Genomic DNA, 19,022 nt, shown 5'->3' on the forward strand with positions numbered 1-19,022 from the left:
ATCCCTGTTCATAATCTGAGCTCTTTCAGCAGTGTAGGAAGGAGGTTTAAAACAAAGGCTAGGTGAGTTTACCCCGGCATGTCAGGGCTAACTCAAAAAACCACAGGTCCTTTAAGCATGGATTTCATGCTGGAGAAAATTACCAGTGTTGGCTGTTTGTTCTGAACAACATATCATTTGTGGAGTCCTGGGGCAATAATTACAAATCATTAGAGCTCCCCTGATGACACTGATCCTCTCTGTCCTCTCTGGACTGGATCAGGGTCATCAGGAGGAGAGCGGATGCTGGCAGGTGAGTCCCTGGACTGAGCACACAACACTGACAAGAGTTGAAAGAGGCGGCATGAAAAAGGCTCCAAACAGACAGTTGGACTCTTCCCTGAAGGTAGATCATCAGTGGCCCTGAGCTGTGTTTGGTGTTGACTGAAACTGTACAAAAAACAATGAAAATGAAGGGATTTAACCTTTGACCCGTTAGTTTGCCATTCCATTGCCATCTCAAGGACACATGAATAAAACATCACTGCACTACAGCCACTTGCTAGAGGAAAACAGGACTACAGCTCAGTCTACATCATTCTAAACAGGGTTTGAATATGTTTTAAGCACTCACAATGGAAAAGTGACAAAATAAAGTACTCTCAAACTCAGCAAGTATTTGTAATAAAGCACTTTTGAGTGTGCTAATCTTTATTTTACTCATTGGAAGAGCTGCTTATAGTTTGAATAAATAAAGTAAAACTATCTTCTAATAGAGGTGAAACTGTTTCAGTTATGGCTGTGATTTTGAGATTTTCCCATACACTGTATAAAAATAATAGCTGACAAAAGCCTAGATCCGTGGCAGAGCGAGGGATCTTAAACCCAGTGTACACTGTGCGATTTTTGGGCTTTCCCATACGAAAGATGACCAGTGTGAAAGAAACATGGCGATATCTTTGGTCGTGGCTCTAAGACGATGATCCTGCATTGCACAGTGAGAGAGGTTCAAAAGGATGGCCGTTGTCGAAACTTAAAGAGCTGGATGAAGATAGGGAGCAGAGCCGGCATCAGGGCGAGGCTGACCCGATACGGACCAAGAGCTGTTCTACCAAGCCTTCTTCTGGCTAACGCACGGTTGCAGAAGAACAAAGTGGATGCAATGTGATTAAGGCTCACTCATCCTTCAACTCCAAAGATGTAGACTAAAAAATCTACCTTCTACATTTCTAATTACCTTCCTACTACTACAGCCGCGTAGATTGATGATGTAAAACGTTTACAGTATACCCACCACCAGCCAAAAAGCTGTTGGAATATATAGCATGACCTTCCCATCTACCTAATAGTACACACACCTCATCAACTGCCACTACACCACTGCTCATAGGATACATCCACACTAATTTCACGATAAATGATAATGATATAATGATATTTAATGTTTTAAAATGCTAATAATCTCTGTACACATGAATGTTTAAGCACAGGTTCACAAATAATCTCTGACTATATTAAAAAGCCTGGAAATGTATTTTTTAATTTAACATTTTTTAATCACAAATAGTCCCATTGAGATTCAGAATCTCTTTTCCAAGGGAGTCCTGGTCAGGACAGCAGCATGAGAAATTACAAGTCAAAAAAAAAAAAAACGGCATAAAAATTCACACACAAGACACAGGCAAAACATTTAAAACAAACGGCCAGTTAGCTGTGCTCAGAAACTGACCATGTGCATTCAGTGTCCAAAGGGTCCTTAATCATTTTTTTAAAAATCTCCCAGGCTGATAAAAGACTCCAGGTCAAGGTGACTCTGCAGCTAACACCAAGAAGACAGAGTGAAAACACTAAAAGCACCTCCGCCAAAGACATTGGGGGCTTGAGGAGCGACATACAAAAGTTGTTCATACGACCATTTACACAGACTAGGTGTGCGTGTGCCGATGTAAACAGGAAGCAGGCTGTATACTCTGTGGCTGGTTGCTTGGTTACAAATACGATGGAAATTAGGGGTGTGCCAATACATCGATTCTTAGATGCATCGCAATGCGACACATGAAGATCAATAATGATTATTAGTTATGATTATTATTATATTAATAAGGATTCTTATTATAAAAATCGATTATTTTCCATGACAGCGAAATCACAAAAAACACAACAGCACCCGGAAGTTGGCCGGAACGAAAAAAGCCGCCCGGACAGTTTTAAGGGACGGACTCATAACAGACTGTTAGCCAACATGACGGCAGCTAACTTGCTGGCTACTGTCACTGAGCGTGTGGTTCACTCTTCAGGGTTGAAACCCAGCGTGTGAAGGCATTTCGGTTTTTATGAACATGAAGACATAAAGCATTGACAAAAGCGACTCCATGTGTAAAAATAAAGTACAGTGGTAACACGATGAACATTTGTTAATTTGTGAAGGATTTTGTTTGGAAGTCTTTCTTTATCATTTCTGAATAAGCAGAATAAGCAATCTAATGAAATCTGTGAAAAAAGCAGAGAATTTTGGTTAAAAGAAGTCTTTTTTCTGAGCAGCTTTTTGTTGTGAGAAATGTGTTGGATCGTTTGGTGTGATATAAATAAAAGATAATGGAGGTAAATTTGTTTGTTTATATTATTTAATGGATGCTGACAAATATACCTTGTTTAAAAGAAATCCTGTATGGGGAAAAAGATGCATCGATAATCGTGATAATCGTAATAATCGTTTAATAATGGAATTGTAGCACCCTGAATCGTAATCGAATCGAATCGTGAGGTGCCTAAGATGGCACACCCCTAATGAAGATGGCATGAAGTAAGATGATATTTCAAGGGTAACTTTTATTAAAACTATCCTTTGTTAGCTTTGTGTGTCACAGGTTTTTAGTCCACGGAATCCTGCCAGACTATGTTATCTGTCATACTAGTGCCTGTTATCAAAGATAAATCTGCTAAACTGAACAGCTCAGACAACTACAGGCTATGGAGCCCTAGCCAGCATTTTATCCAAAGTGCTGGAGAGAATCCTCTTATCCAGGCTAGAGAAGTACATCTGCACTACTGATAATCAAGTTTGGCTTTAAATGTGAACATGGCACTGATATGTGCATTTTTGCTATAAAGGAAATCCTTGATAAATATCCCAGGCAAAATTCCACAGTGTTCGTTTGTTTTAGTGATGCATCAAAGGCTTTTGATCGTGTAAATCATGAGAAATTATTTAAGAAACTGTTGCAAAGAGGGGTTCCTGGATTCCTTATAAGAATCCTGGTGTTTTGGTGTGCACATCCGACAATGCAAATAAAATGGGGACATTCTGTATCTGCCCCGTTTCAAGTGAGTATTGGTGTCCGACAGGGTGGTAATTTATCCCTGTTTTTATTTAATATTGATGTGGAATTGTCAATGCAGTTAAACAGATGTGACTATGGATGTATGGTAGGTAGCTCTCCTATCTATCACCTTACGTTTGCAGATGATTTAGTCATTTTGTCTCAGTATTGTGCTGGACTCATGATTATCAGAAGTAAGGAGGATAGAAAATTGGTATTCCCTGACTTCCTCTTATCTGGTACAGCTCTTAAGGTGTGTGATGAGATAAAATACCTGGGCCATTACATCAGCAGTGATCTCTCAGATGATAGGGATATACTCAGACGGTGCTGTAAGTTATACGCACAAGGTCTGTTTAAAGCTTTCTGTACGCCTCTGTATACGGCCCATCTGTGGCATCGCTACAAAAAAGTCAGCTTGCAGAGACTGACTGTGGCCTATAATGACAGTATGAAGCTGCTGCTTAAAGCTGCTCGAAGTTCCAGTGCAAGCCAAATGTTTGCTAATGTTGGTGTTCCTACTCATTCTGCTGTAATAAGAAATCTGATTTATAGATATATATGTAGAGTGGAAAAATCTGAAAATGGCATTATTTTGGCTCTAGCCAATCCTGAGCTGAGCTCTGTGAGGTTTAAGTTTGTCATTTGGAGCCACAGGCGTTCATGTCTGTATGTAAATGCCTGATTCACTGTGCTATGTATATTTGTATGTATATATATATATATATATGTGTGTGTGTGTGTGTGTGTGTGTGTGTGTGTTAATGTGTGTTATATACATGTGTTATATATGTTTTATTTCCTACATTCCTCTTTATATATTCTTATATTTTTTAAAATTGTTTATGTCCTACCTATGGACCTGTCTTTGAGCTGAGTCTTTAATAAAGTTTTGAATTGAATTGGATTGAATTAACAATGATCTTCACCTGAGTTTGGGTCTTTCTGTAACCAACTATATCAGAAACAGCTCCAGGTACACCTCAAAAAACAAAAGACAATTATTAAATTTTCAGAAAAAACAATTTGCTTTGTTTTAATTGTCATTGTGATGGTGTAGTTTCATTCTGTCTGAATGGCTCACATACTAAATCATCCCTGCAGCATCTGATAAAAAGAAACCCTACATGGAGTTGTGAACTTTGTTCCTGATATTTCAAAGCTTCTGCACACAACTCACTGCCATCACGCTGTTCACCTACAAGTGTACTTTAATAACCTGAGCCTGCATCCATAAATTCCTCCAATGCTCTTTTGGCAGCACAGGAGAACATTTTCTTCTTTTTGTGGGCGGTGAAGATGCAGCGAAGCAAGATCCTCCTTTAACCTTCACACAGGCTACTGATGCTTCACTTCTCGAATGTCACTTTCCTTTGAGTCAAAGGGTGAGGGGTGTGAAGAGCTGAAAGAAGTCAATGACCCGTCCTGAACTGTGGGTTGGACCTGCTTCCTCTACTGCCCAGGATGTGTTAAAAGGTTTTTGAGAATACTACATAGGGTAAAACTAAACTTTAGGGAAACCTAACTGTAAAAAACAAAACATGTGCACATACTGACTGACTTTGTTTGCGTACTGAAGAATGGTGAGCTGATGTTTATAACGGGGCAATAAAAAATGCTCGACATGAAACAGAACAAACAATGAGACAAAGTGTAAAAGAAACACAGTATAAAAGGACATTCAATACAACTAAAAACAAAAAGGATTCATTATGAACACATTCATTGGTGAATAAGGAGAAAAAAGATTAAAGTGAAAAATTGTTTCACTTAATCTATGAGAAAACATACTATACTATGGCGTTTTAATCGATTTTTTTTAACATACCATCCTTTACATTTTTATACATTTTTGGAAAACATGAAACATGAAACGACATACTATAGTATGACATTCTGATCAGTTTTTGAACAACATACCATAGTAGGATGTTTTTATCGATTTTTGGACGACATACAATACTATGACATTTTAATCAACTTTTGAACGACATACTATACTATGACGTTTTCATCACGTTTTGGGAGACATACTATACCATAAATTTTTTGACTTTTTGTATGACAAACTATCCTATGACTTTTTCATTAATTTTGGACAACAGTCTATACTAAAAAGTTTTTATCAATTTTAGGACAACATGTTATATATGTTTTTGTCAAGTTTTTACGTCATACCATACTATGGCTTTTTTTTTCTATCAATATCTGGATGACACAGTATACTATGACATTTTTATCAATTTTGGAAGACATACAATACTATGACGGTTTCATGTATTTTTGGACATCATACTACACTATGATGTTTTTATTATCTTTGAGCGACATTCCACAGTATGAAGTTTTTATCAATTTTTGGTCGACATACTATACTATGACGTTTTTATCCATTTTTGAACAACATACTGTACGATGACATTTTCATCTATTATGGAAGGTCATACTACACTGCAACATATTTTATTATTTTTTAAAGGACAAAGTATACTATGAAGTTTTTATCAATTTTTCTTTTATATAAATACTAGTGCTGGGCATAGATTAATTTTTTTTAATCTAGATTAATCTCACTGCAATCCTGTAGTTAATCTAGATGAATCTAGATTAAAATTATAGATTTGAATTTTGCCAAAGACATTCAAAATAATATCTATCTATCTAAATGATGAAAATGCATCACAAACTGCTTGAGAAAGCTGTTCTACTATAATATTTGGTAAAGAAAAATAATTTTCCATAAGATTTACTTTGGTGTTTAACTTTTTTTTATTTTGTTAAACACAGACATTTAGGAACACAGGTTCTGTCTCCATGTGGAAAAAGCTTTTTCCTGCTAACTGGAATGAACAGCAGAGGGCGCAGCCTCTGATAACATGACCCTAACTGAACTGTGGGCCTACATTAGAGGTCATGAAGAAGACCATTAACAGTCAGCAGCTTTGTGACACGGCTTGAGCCAATCACTCCAGTCACTCAGGCAGACCAGCTTCCGCCTTGTTCACGCCCCTCCGTAATTCGACCAGGTATACATCCGCGCTTAAACAACAAAGTGAAATTGGTGCCTTGCTCACTGTATAGACCCAACTTAGTGAATAGTTTATCGCGCGATAAGAATCCCGCATTAACGCAGCACGTTAACGCCGTTAACGGCCCAGCACTAATAAATACTAATAAATCAAAATGGGCAATTGTAACCAATCTTGGTGCATATATGTGTATAACCTGTCCAACCTTTGTTTTTCAGTCTTGGGATATTCCTCCATAGAGGGCGCCACTAAAACGAACAGTTTATTTCACATTCAGCCACATGAATTCACACCTCGTTCGAATCATCTAGTCATGTCTCAGTCACAGCATAAAATTTGGCAATGACTGCTTAAAGTGAGCGTGACTTGATAAATCTACATTTGTAGACATTTCTCTTTCCAAACTCCAAAATCATGAAATCTGGGTTTTCATTTCCAAAATCATAATAAATCACCAGTACGTCCTACTCAGCTGAAATTTTAAGCACATCCATTGAATTGTGCTGAAACGTTTCCTCACTGTAACCTAGTGTCTCTATGTGATGCACAGCTGAAACACCTTGTTACACGTGGTTCATGTTGTGAAATGGTCAAAGTACGGTTAAGGCAACCACACTCTTAGAATACGTTTTGAAAAAAATATGTTTTGGTTTAAAATAAGTGCATTTATTTCATAACAGTAACGTAAACAAATGTAAGTTTATATATATTCAGAGTGGACTAGAATTAATTATCTCCCATTGTTAAGTCATATCTAAGATTGCATAAGAGTTTAATGGGGCAATAATGATTGTTCCAGGTATTAGGTAAACCCTCAGGTGTTACCAGGGAAAAACAATAATGGCTTGTGAAAAACTTCTGATTGCAAAAAGCATGAAAATGTAAATGAATAATCTTGCTTTTTTTCTTTGTTAAGAAACCATGGTATAAGCAGGATAATACCCTTCAAGTTGTCCATTATCAGGAATCAATGACCTTTACAAAGGTTAATGCCACCACAGCGGCCATTAATTCCTTTTGATGGACATCTTGTCCAGTATTATCTCTTAGATATACTGCTTTAGTAGGGCACACACATAATAGAAGAGACAACAAACTACCTAGAAAAAAACATCATGGTTTGGCTCTATATTTATGAAGGAAATGAACAGCAGCTCCCTTCAAGTCTGGGGTACCTTCCAGCTCCTATATAAGATTGTTACATGCAGCATTTCAACCTGACGCCATCCAGCGGCATATCATACAGCCAAGACACCAAAATCACTGAGAAAGTGGCAGTATGTGACACCTTCGGACTGAGAATGAGCTGAGCTACCAATGGATGACAAATGGCCAGCGTTGTGCATGTACATGCTAAAAGAGCACTTTCATTGAACATCTTGATATATATGGTAAACACTGAACTGAAGGAGGTGTAAAAAATCTATGTTTTCTCAGACAATTTAAATTACAATCTATTTATTGAGGGACTTTTGTCCAATGAAGCCAAAATAAACTGCTTACCCTAACTTTCACTGATATAAAGTTCCAAAAGTACACATAATACTGTAAAGCCAATGGAGTTTCCTTTTATAGTATTGCCGAGTCTAACTTTCATTAAGTTTAACATCCCTTAAATGTGAATATCAAACAAAGTGAATAAGGAAGAACAACAATATTCTTGCAATATGCTAATACTTCCTAACCTATATGCACGGTACACAAATATGGCCTGGACCAATGCACAAACTGTGTTTTTCTCTTGCAGCAGCTCCCTCACTTTGAAGACAAACAGCCAACAATAAAAATCAAAGTGAAAGATTCAGGCATTTGTTTGAAGGCAAACTTAAAAAAGAAAAAGAAAAAAAAAAGCTGCAAGCAATTCTGCCGAGGTTATTATTCTCTTTGAAAGAGGGCCAATGCTGCGTTGGAGGTTTGTATTTATTTATTTATTTTCACTAATTCTTGTTGTCTTTGATGGGCAGATTGATACCAAAAGTATCAATACTGTGGTACTTAACTTTTTGTAGGATTAATGCAGGCTTTATATGAAAAAGCTTTCGGCCTAAACTTTGTTTTACACGGATAATTATAAAGACTTTTCTTCCTTAAATTAGTGCTGAGCAGCGACTGTGCCAGCATTCTTGCAGCATTACCACCTCCTACTTTTCAAGAAGAGATTATCCATTGTTTGGCCACAGTGTGCAGCCCTCAGCCCCCACAGTGGCTTACTGAAAACAGCCACAACTATAAGAACAATGTGATATCTGGAGGAGGGCTGTCCGTTACAGCTGTAATCCAAAAAGACTGTTTAAACATATCCAAGTTAATCAGGAGAAAGAGCACCCAGAGCTGGAACAAAAGAGCCAGGAAGAGCCAGATGACACAGTGAGACCCAAACAGATTTCAGTGATTAATTCCTCTCAGAGTGCTAAAGGCAGCATGTAAAATCTGTGGGAGGAAGAAGACACCGTTGAGCTGGTTTCAGTGAACTGAATCTGAATAAGACCTAATGCAGGGCATTGTTGAATGAAATAGTTCAGTATTTTGGGAATTTTACATATTTCCTGTCTTAAGACTGAGATAAGAAGAATAACGATCTCTGAAGCTAGAGGGTTAGCTTAGCTTAGCATACAAAGGAACAGAATTTGCCTGGTTGTATCTTAAATTAGTTAGGGTTAGGGTTAGGGTTAGGGTTAATGTGTGATTTTTATAATGTAAATATGTGTCATTTATAGCATTGAGCACAGCGTTTTGTCTCTGTGCATGTATGATGGTATCAAATTTCCACAAACCCATTTGATGTATCTGACTATAGGACAAGAAATAATTCCCCTAAAACCAAAACAAAGCTGTGTTTGAATGCACACTTTTTCTCAATCTGACTGAATATTTATATTTATATATTTTATTTTTGTTAATGGAGATAGTGTGTGACATGCGCAGAAATTAAGAATGGGCCTATGGTTACTTGACAGGACTGCAATCTCTTACATCAACCATGAGACACACGCAGTTCACACACATTCACGCAACAAGTGCATTTTTCCTACAGTAAAAAATAAATAACGGACTGCAGCACAGTGCTCTTTCACTGATAGGAGACTTGCATGATCTTATTTGCCTTTATGAAACCCTGCTGTTGAAAATATTCCTGCACATATTTTAATTACACATACACAAAATATTTCTAAAGCTACAAAAACATCTCATTCATGCAAACCAATTGTGTGCGCACACGCACAACATATTTCTGTTACTGCAAAACATCATTACAAATTTACAAACCTGAATTTGTGATTTGTCATTTCACAAGCTCAAAATATTAATGACTTTTATTTGCTTCCATATATCCCAGTCAAACACTGTGCAACAGCAGTGCAACATAAAACCTATCTAAGTGTATGCACCAAAAATTTAAAGGCACCAGGGCCAATTAAAGGAAACTGCACATGAAACATTGAAATACAGTTAATATAAGATTTAAACTGTGCTCCCTATGCTTTAGAAACCAGCTGGAGGTCTTTTAGGGAGTGACCGTGAGTGATGAAAGCACAGCCATCTTTCAGTAATAAGGGGCTGATGGGAGCTTCTGTAACTTTTTAACCATCTTTCACAGGTCCTTTTTTGTCAGAGTGCAGCCAGTTCTCATTAATGTGACCTGTTTTTGATTTACATTGACAGAACTCGCAGAAAAAGTTGCACTTCTACATTGTGAAGGCAAAATCCCACAGACAGCAAGCACCTTGGTTTTAATTGGACAGCCTCTACTTTTCTGGCTGCGGCGGCATCATGGCCAGATGAATCATCACACTTCACACGTCTTCTACATTTCAGTAGTTATTTCACCAAATTATAGTCTCCTCTTGCTCCCTCGATACACATTTACTGCCACAAAAATCCCCATCACAACACTCTGCTTGCTGTAATTGGTTCTTGAACCAGCTCCTTCCTTTGCTCAAGGAGACCAAACGGTCTCATGATGTGTCTAAGTATCACTTGTGTAACTGCTGGGATCAACCCAAGAGGACACAGAGGCATTCAGCAGTCGCTTTCCCCTCAGCAGGACCTCCACAAATCCACACCTTGTGTCAGGTTAATAAAGGTAAAGAGTGGTTGACAGCGGTGTTCCAGTCATTACAATGAATGGTGTCTTGAAACGCATAACAGGTGTTTTGAGAGACCCACATATAAAGAATCTTCTGAACTTAAGCATTTTAACATAAAGGAATCATTGTCACTCCTTTTTTTAGATTTAGCTTGAACCATATACCTGCATGAACTGTATGTCACATTTAATGTAGTGTGCTGGAGAATGCATGGAATTTATGCAAATAATTTAAGCATGGAGATATATTTTGATGTCTCAGTTAACATCATATACCAAAATGTTCTCAATCCAAGCTTGTCTTCCACATCAACCTATGACATTTTTGGTATCCTTGTGCATCAGCTGTTTACGCTCCAGGATGCCGTTATAGTGATGTCAACAAATGTACGTGTGGTGGGGTGAAGCAGCACGGCCCCTGTGTTAACACGATAGTGTGGATGGCGATAGTTGTGGTTTTGGCTAAAGAGGCTTAGGATAAGGTGTAAGAAAAACCCAGCACACCCACATGGGAAGTGAACTCCAAACTCTTGCACAAAAGTCAGTTGTTTATAGGGCCCATCCACCTCTCCAACTGCCCACAATATGAGTGCACACCTTCCATATATTACGTGGTTACTGGCTGTGCTATTATCTGACAATTTTCTTCAGCATTTCAGGTGCACACAACCGGCTTCATCAGGCCGCATTCTCAAGTGACATCGTCCGTGCATGTCACATCTGGATGTGAAAGGTGGCTTTTGGCATCACACTTGTATGTACGAGCGAGTTTGGAATGAGAGTGGGTTGCATGTACTGCTTCAGAAAAGAGCATTATTATAATGTAGGGGATTTTTAGGTTTCATTTGCAAAATCAGAATCCCTGTTTTGGCGTGGAACATGGAAAACAGTGATAGTGGATGTGTTTGCACGCAAATAAACACGTTACAGTTGACTTTCTACCAATTTCTTCAATGTCAAATAAATGAGAAACCCAGATTTCATGATTCGTGCCTGTAACTTGGTTTCTACCATAGACTGTATCGATATAGGACACAGCTATTGGATGGTGGACTGTTTCAAGGCCTTGAGTTTGGCATTTTTGCATTCTTGTTTTGTTTTGTGTTTTTTAGTCAGAAGTGGGCATATTGGAGCGAGAGGTTGGAGCAATAAACAAATGTACCTTTCATGCAATTGTCATGGATGTGGAAATTAGTTATAGAGACCAAAGCAGTTCTTTTTTTGTACCAGGCTGTAAACATGTTTATTTCTGCAGTTAAGTTGGGCCATAAAAGAAACTTTTTATTTTATTAGCTTTATTAACTGTTTGAACCCCGCCACGATGGAATGCCATTTAAGTCATTATTAAATACATACATGCAAAAAATAATTGTTGTTAGGAATTAAATCCTGAAATGAATAAATATATGAATAAATGTCAATATAAATTTATTTTAGGTTTTTATTTATTTATTTCATGCAATGTTTTTTTATGACTCCACGTTCAGTTATTTTGGGGCTTTAGTTTCCTATCGTTCCTATCCTCCTCCCACTGTCGTGGGAGACGGGAGGACGAAAGACAAAGAGAGAGACAAATAAAGATACATGAGGAAGAGACAGACAGCAGAAGGGCAATAATTCTGCTGAACTATTGGAGAATTTAATTCAGTGTAAATGGTACAAGTGAACAGCTCATTTGAGAATAACTGATTTATTGTGCTGTGAATGCTGTGCAAGCACAGGTGCATTCACGTGGATGCAGAAACAAGAGGAGCAACAGCCTCGCAAAACATCGCTGTATCTGCCAAAGGCAAAATGAGAACACTTCTAGCCAACTACTTTGTTTTATTCCTGTTTTTGAGAGGAACATCAAACTTTTGAAACAGTAAAAGAGTCACGTGTTTTAAGTGCTCTCCATCTGTCCAAATTTATTAAGCAGTGGAACAACAGATACAGGCTGTAGGCACTCAACTCAGTAATCAAAGAAACACTGAAAATGTTCAGAAGCAAAACATGAAAAGAACCCACGCAACGAACAAGTGACTGCTGTACCGCCATCAGGGGTACACATTTATTTGAAGTATTTTCATTCTTAGAGGGCAGTGATTCTTCTCCCAGTCAGTAATAACTGAGATTTATGTTGCAATCACACAGACGAAGGACTAAAGCCAAGTCCAGAAGACGTACACACACCAGTTGAGGACAACAGCCACACACCTCGAAAGATTTTCATTTTGATCAGTTGAATTTAAAATCATATGACAGCAGCATTGTGTGTTATTGGGAAAGTAAACACAAAAATAAAAGCTGAATTTGCATAATTTTATGTGGTGCAATAAATCAACAACAAAACAGCTAACAACAACTAAATCAGTCATTTATCAATCAATCAATCTATTATTCATCACATGTCATTAATGAAGCTACAACTCTTGTCAAATGTGATCCCAGCAGCTCCTTAAAATTGTGCACTGTTATTTAGTCTTTTTAGCGTCTTCTTACATTGTTTGCTGCTGCTTTATAACTGTCCATGTTTGTGGATGGTTCTGGTAATCAATGGTTTCTGGTTGTAGAATGATTTAACTGTCAACATATCCCTACGTAAACAAGATGGCCACATGGTTGCTACTCCCAAACACGGGCAGCGTGGCTCTGCAGGCCCCCCTGCAGGCCCCTCTAAAAAGTCTATAGCGGTGACCCACAGCAGGAACAGGACATCACGTTCTCATCCCAAGTCCTCACGTTGCCGCTTTGTCAGTGGACTTCTGCGTCTAAATACTATGCTCTAGGTATCCTTCTGCATCTCCTGCTGGTGTTTTGGGATGACGCTTTAAATGCTGGGAGGTGAAAAGGGGTCAACATCTTGGGATTTGGCAACAAGGGTATGGATGAATATTTTGCAGCAGAAAAGGACATGGCAGGGTGTAGAATAAAAACATCACATTTAGAAAGGAAGTGAACACAGAACTCACACATGGAAGTTTGGGGTTTGTTTGCAGATTCTGTTTGGCCATCTGTTCACCCGGCCATGATTAATAACAACCCAGCAACTCTGTCCGGCCACATTCTCAGCTGATGCTGTCCAGCGACAGATCCAACACGTTGTCACTAAAGATTTGTCACATATTACTGCTCTGTCAAGACCTTCTATGTCAACCTATGACGTTTTAGGTATTGTTGTGCAACTGCTTTTTACGCTCCCGGATGCTGCGGCGATGATGCTAACAAATGCATATGGTGGAGGGATGAGGGAGCATGGTCCCTTATTACACAACACCATGGACTGTCACCATGGTTGGTATTAGGCAAAGAGGCTCATGGTAAGGTGTAGAAAGTCCCCCCACCCTCCCCCACATGCACGTACCAACAGAGAAGGTGAAATTACAACACACACACAATATATATATATATATGCTTTAACTGTTAACATATCCCGACCTCAACAAGACAGGCACATGGTTGCTACTCCCAAACACGGGCAATGTGTCTCTAAAAAGTCTATATCAGTGACCCACAGCAGGAACAGGACATCATGTTCTCATCCCAATAGTCCTATACATAGGACTTTGGATATGCTCTTCTGATAGTATTTTGCTCCAAAATGCAAAAATTGAAGCTGTACTACCAGTATTGTCTGAGAAGTTGAGGCAGAGGCAATATTAGACATACTTACCGATGTCCCTCATTGTCAATGTCAGCATGTCCTCCAGCCCAATAAACTCTGCTTTTAATGGAAGGAGTAGTCTAATATTGAATATATTTATTTTTTGCTGGAAGCACACAAAGTTATTTAACAACCCACACAACAATCCAGCACATTTTGAGAACATGTACATAATGTTACCATGTCAATAATATTCACCAGTAATTAACATATTATGCCATTATTACATAATCAGGCTACTTTAAAAAGCCTATCAACTTGTACAGAGATGACTGGACTGTCTGGGTAAAGAGTGTCCCTTTATGGAGGGTAGACTATCCATAATTCAGGAATTAATACAGGAAAATCAATGCTTTAGCATATTAAGTCGGGGATAAGAGGGATGTCTGCACTCATAAAAACTGGGATTAAAAGTTTAGAAAGTTCTGTGTAGCTGCAGCGTCATTCTGACAGTAAAAAGAAACAGAGTGCAGTGCTGACAGGGCAGGGAGTGAAATTACAGTGTTCATTAAGCTGTCTCTAAATCCTCACTCAGCTGGGAGCAACATCTGACACGATGGTTAATGCTTCTGTACATCACACATGCACCTGTATGTGAACACACACACAGACACACAGACACACACACACACACACACACACACACACACACACACACACACACACACAGAGAAAATACACGTGTATAGAAAAGTATGGGGTATCATTCTAATAATTTTGCACCGTATTATGATACATAAGGAGGAGCAAATAAAGGCAAATCAAAATTTAAAAAAAGGAGAAACAGTACACATGCATGGTTAATTTTTTTTCGTTCATCATATCTAATACAAGAGTGATCGAGTGTTAGTTGTGATGTCAGTCAGTGATATAGAGTACTGAATGAATTCCAGTTTTTGGAAAAGCCAAGTAGGCTGTAAAGCAGTCTATGGTATGATGACATTCTGTGGTGTTATTTGGACACTTGCGTGCAACTGCCTTTCTTAAGACAAGTAAAGGCATCAAAATTCACGACTGGGGTAGGCTTTTAAGGCCATAAGAACACAACAAAGACTCACAGGGTCAAAACCATTTTTGTCGTTTGTTGGTCTTGATCAGTGGTCTGCAGCTTGGCAAGTATCTGGTGTCCTGCCCTCCACCTCTAAATGCCAAAGTCAGCTCATATACTTGACTTTAGAAATGTCAATGTGATGCAAAGGAAACTTGTAAATATAACATATTTGTGGTTTGCAGTAACATTCAGTGCCAACATTTTCTTCAGATGACTGGAGTAGTAGGGACCATGCATGTTTGTACAAAAGTGGAGGTTGTTCTTTACTGTCTCTGGACCCACTTAAATGCTGAGAAAAGATTCAATTAAAGATAACCACCGCATCTCCACTTTGTGCTGCTATTTGATTTTCAGCTGAAAAGGGATTCAACATCATAACTTCCAGCTCATATGCTAGCTGCACTCTGTTTAAGTGTGTGTCTCTGCCCTTGCCGCTACATTTAAAGCAGTGAGGCCAATGGAGCGCAGCTGCTCTTCATTTTTGCCCATTTTCTTCTGTCCATTTAACCTGCCAGTCACTTACCTGCCATTCCACATCCCGTCATTCCCTCTTATACTGGCAGACGCCCCCAGTGTGTTCCCACCAGTTTCAGTGCCTACACCAATTCACAAACCTGCTCCTTACTCCCCAATTACCCTCTGAGTATATATACCTGCATTTTTCATCCAGCTCATTGCCTGGTCATCGCCTGAGCTCTCCAAGTCACATTGTACCAGCCTGTTTGCCTGCCTGCCCAGTCTTTTGACCTCTGCTTACTATTCTGGACTTTCTTCCTGTTTGTTTATGCACTTCTGCCGAATTTGACTGCCTACCTTTTGCTGACCTTTGCCTGCCTCATCATTTCAGTGAACCTACTCCGTCTGCTGTGTGTGTGAGTGTGTTCATCATTTACTACAGAATAATGGTGCATTATGGAGAGGAATGGGACAACCCACATCTCTTATGTCTTATGGTACATTTCCTTTACACCATCTCTAAGACAGTGTTATGTAGCCTGGTCCTATGCCCTTAAATCATATTCTTTTCATATTCATATTTGTTCTATTTGTCCATCTTTGCAGTCTTCTGCAGCACCAAGAAAAGCTATGTTTAGCGCACAGGTTAGACATTTACTGCCACTGTGCTGCTGCAATTAAGGAAACATATATGCCTTGAGCTGCTAGTAGCTAGCATCTAGCATCTAAACTGCCACCAAATGATAGGAAAGAAAAGAATAAACTACAAATGGATACTACTAAAAACTGAGAAAAAAGAGACAGCTAAAAGTCAGGGAGGATGTGTTGGCTGCTTTCCTTCATCAGTGTGAGCATAAAAAAGCAAACACATATCTGTTGCTCATGCTGCCTGATTTGCTTATGTCTGACATTTGTTTTTGGAGTGATACAATCCATCATTTAAATGAACTTAACCAGGACTAACAAGACAGGGGCAAAACTGGTTTCCAACCTGCTGAAGAACGACACGCTTCAATCTGAGCAGAAAAGGGCAGATATGGTTCTGTCGCTCATGCTGAATGATGGATTTACAGTTGAAGTTTGTTTTTTACAGTGACATATCCCATCTGTTCAATCAACCTAAGAAGGAGCTCGAGGCAAAGATCAAACTCTCGGCAGCTTGTTAAAAAGTACTAAAAACTCTACGCTTTTCAAAACAACCTGATTGAGTCAAAGATGGAGAGAAGTGTCAGGCTAACAGCATCTCACTCAACATACACGAGTTGTTGATTTCTCCCATTAGCAGCAGTTGTTCCTCACTCACTCAGCAACCTCTCCATCACTGTCTGACACCACAGCAAATGTTTACAGATGTCACCTTTTCAGATCAAGAAATGAGACTTTCTTTCCCGTGATATGGCCCATCTGTTGGAGTGCTGTTTTAATGAAATGTGAAAACACTTCAGTTGGAGGGTGGGGGGCAATTTTGTGATGTGTGAATACATGTGATGAGAGAAATGTGTTTCAATGTGTGACACAAACTTATGTTTCTTTCTGTATTCAGTGTATTAACGAAACACAGCAATATGAAAAACTATTAAAGCAAGTACTTGCAAATTGATTTCAAGATTTCAGTTCACCAATACTAAAAAAAAACTTTCTAAAATACTCTTTGCGGTATGTAGCAGATAGCTGAGAATTTATTTGATTTTCAGATATCAAGATTTATGTCTCCCCCTTCATACAGTGGAGGTTAAACTGATTTAATTTGCAGTATGAATATATGATGTCTATAATGTGAATGTGTTTTCTCACATAACTGTTTGTCGGAGGGGCATGTGCTTGCTTATTGTATAGTTTTTTTCTGATGACTGCTGGAGGGCGACCTTACAGATGTTAAGTAGGTGTTTTTTTTTAATTGTTTTTATGCTATTCTGTTGATTATTGAGATCTTGAGGACGCAAGAAAAAAATTCCATGAAAACAGACAGTAAAGTATCATCTTGTCATCTTATCTTATCTTTATAAGAAAATATAAATTTGACCTTATTTTTCATTGGTCCCAGAGAACAAGCACACCAAAGACCATTCTCATTCCGAAGTTGTCAAATACCCTCGCTTTGTCAGTGCTTTTGGCGTAAGATCCCAACGCCAAAAGCCACCTTTCATGTCCAAATGATAGGCAGCTTGACAGCATAAACTCAGGACAGAACTGGCCACGCTGTATTATATGCTGTCAGATGGCACCTGCTGCGGCAGCCTAATACATGGAAAGACAGCTTCACGTAAGAACGCAGCCAGATGGAACCTGTCGCATCCACATGACATGCCGCAGGAAATTGCAGGTTGAAATGTTGCTGGTAACATTGTAATATAAGGAGCATAAAGGTCACTATAGGTGGGGCAGCAAACAAACCCTGGACTCTCATGCAGAAGTCTGGTGTTTGCTTCCCATCTCAATGTAATGTTTTATTTCTACACCTTACCATGAGCCTCCTTCTCCTAATACTAACCATCCATGCCAGCATGTGTAGTTGTTGATGATCTGGTGTTGATTGCCATTTGCTTGCTTTGCCTAAACATAACCATGTGCAACATTATCCCACCATGTGCTCGTGTTGACATAACGTAAATAGCAGATTCAGAAGGATACCTAGAACGTAATATGTAGACATGGAAGTCCACTGCAAAGCAGTAAAAAGTGACAACTTAGGATGAGAGCGTGTTCGACGGTTGATAATACAAATTGAAAATTCAGAGGATTATTAAGTCGTCAGGATTAATTTTTCCTGGGGACCATGAATGTCTGTGCAGAATTTCATGGCAATCCATGCATCCAACCATGCGGTTGTACCGATAACACTGTCGCAACATCCTGGAACATAACTAGCACATGCAGAAGGATGCCTAGAGCATAATATATAGACGTTGAAGTCCACTGCAAGGCGACAACATGTGACGAATTGGGATGACAACATGTTGTCTACATAGACAGTAATATTGCAAAGTAACTTAATTAGTGTAACTAGTAATATACAACATATATAATTATGAAAGTAACTTGCCCAACACCGCAGATGTAAATCAAGCTCAGCAATTTTTATCTTGCAGCCACATTTCACCATGTTACAGGTTCAGTGTATGACCTTCCTTTCAGTGTTGTCAACAGTCACAAGTGAACAAGAATGTTCAGAGGAGATACTCCCACAGGGAGACAGACAGAGAGGGAGGCAGAACAGCAGAGGGTAGCAGCATGAGGTATTCTTAATTAGCTGCTGATTGACTGAGAGACAACCAGCCAGTGGGAAATGGAGGTTCTAACAAAAAGTCTCGTCAAAAGAAAGGTTTATCAGCCCAGCTCAGAAGTGCTCGTGTGAACGGAAACACGAGAGTGAGACAAGGAAGGTGTGCTCCTTATCTTTGACAGAGGTCAGCTCTCGCAAGGAAAAATGCAGCTGGGACGAGACAGAGAGGGATTA

The 19,022-nt window shown here is 38.9% G+C and overlaps 1 pseudogene; it reads right to left on the reverse strand.

Moving 5' to 3' along the window:
• Positions 1–209: 209 nt before the first annotated feature.
• Positions 210–19,022, reverse strand: part of LOC148188033 (general transcription factor II-I repeat domain-containing protein 2 pseudogene) — a 62,207-nt pseudogene continuing 43,394 nt past the window's right edge.

Source organism: Plectropomus leopardus, chromosome 12 (genome assembly GCF_026936395.1).
Source record: "Plectropomus leopardus strain MGB_pleo_1.0 chromosome 12, ASM2693639v1, whole genome shotgun sequence".
In the NCBI taxonomy this organism is placed as follows: domain Eukaryota; kingdom Metazoa; phylum Chordata; class Actinopteri; order Perciformes; family Serranidae; genus Plectropomus; species Plectropomus leopardus.